We start from the raw sequence: 1711 nt of genomic DNA, 5'->3' as shown, positions 1-1711 counted from the left end.
GGGGAAAAAAAAAAAAGAAAGGCAACATTCATCGTAGTGCAGAAAGGGTTCTTTGTTCACGCACCGATTAATTCGCGAACGTCGCTTCCCGGGAGGATTATTTACTACTTCAAGCTATATTTCGCATCTTTTTTGACCAAAAGCCGGAGGATTTTGTTTTGTTTTAAGTGTTGAGGTTCTGATTGTGATAGCTGTAGGAAGTCGTTACGCGTGAGGTTGTTTAACGTGTTTACAGACCAAATGCGAGCTTACGTGGGGGATTTTTCGGTACGCATTATGGCTACATGTTTAATAATAGCTCCTCAGGCCAGCTGAAAAAATAACGATCATGCTAATGCAAGGATACTTTAGATTCTTTCATGATAACGCCTTGAACTAAAGGCTGTCAGTGTCCCCAAAGGGCCTCAAATTCCTCGATGCAAGTGAACACTGGAATCCACTGGATTCGAAGAGGAGCCAGAGTTTACTCTGGGGCTCTGCCTCTCCATAAACAGGAAAATTCTCGCAAGCGCTCCGTGTTGAAAGAGTTCTTGTTTATCCCTTTATTTATTTTGCCCTACTTTAAAATGTTGCTGTTTCTTTTCTCAACAGAGCTATTTTGAGGCTATGAAACAGGAGGTGCTGAGTAGGGCAGTGAAAACCCCAGGGTGAGAGGCGTTTGGAATGTAAGCAGCTTTTTATTGTGGGCCCCGGCTGCTCAGTTGAAAGGGGTTTAATAGTTTCTCATGCTCAGATAGGGTATAATGAGGGGGCATTCTTTATGTAAGTCACTGATGTTTAAAAATCGTATTTTCCTTTGCACCCAGTATAGTTTCTCTTTTAGTCTCTAGAAGCACCCCAAAATAATACAAGATCATCTTTTCTCATGGGTCATCAATCACCGCCAGTAACCCCAAGTCAAAAGCAAAGACATCGGAATGGTTGAATGGATATAGAAAATGTGGTATATACATAGAAAGAAATATTATTCTGTCTAAGAAAATAGGGAAATCCTGTCACATGTTGCAACATGAATGAATCTTGAGGGCAATAAGCTAGTCATAGAAAGACAAAGACTGCATCATTCTACTTACAAGAGATATCTCAGGTAGTTAGACTCTTAGAAAGCAGAATGCTGGTTTTAAGGGGGCTTCTGGAAGAGGAAAATTCGGAGTTCAATGAGTGTAGAGTTTCTGTTTTGTAAGATGAAAATGTGAAAAGAACTATTGCAAACAAAGTGCATATGAAAATGTGCATTTTTAAATGGTGGCAAAGGTAAATGTTGTGTTTAATGCATTTTACCACAAGGCAGAGAGAGTTAGAGTTGCTGGAAAGGAGCAGGAAGGGTTGGGAAGCTGGGAAGTTGCTGGAACCTGGCAGACAGCATTCAGTTTTTCCTCAGTTATTGAGTATGTAAGCCAGGCCAGTGCTGGTACACATGAGAGATATTAAGATACATAAGACCCAGTCCTTATTCTTGAGAAGCTAAATCTATTATTAATGGTCACTGTGTTATGAATATTGGTGCGTCTGATCCTTTTGAAAATGTACTTGTTCCTTAAAAATTATCATGCAGGTTTATGCATTCAGTAATACAGGTAGGAACAAAGTACAAAGATAAAGTTCAGTAAATGTTAAGAAGAGATCTGTGCCTTCTTTGTCATCAGAGAGAAGTGCATGGAGGAAGTAAGCACTGTCTTAGGTCTTAGAAGAGGAGGAGAAGCCTGCTAGC

Source organism: Bison bison, unplaced genomic scaffold, assembly GCF_000754665.1.
Source record: "Bison bison bison isolate TAMUID 2011002044 unplaced genomic scaffold, Bison_UMD1.0 scf7180017864533, whole genome shotgun sequence".
Classification (NCBI taxonomy): Eukaryota; Metazoa; Chordata; class Mammalia; order Artiodactyla; family Bovidae; genus Bison; species Bison bison.
This window is presented reverse-complemented; position numbering follows the sequence as displayed.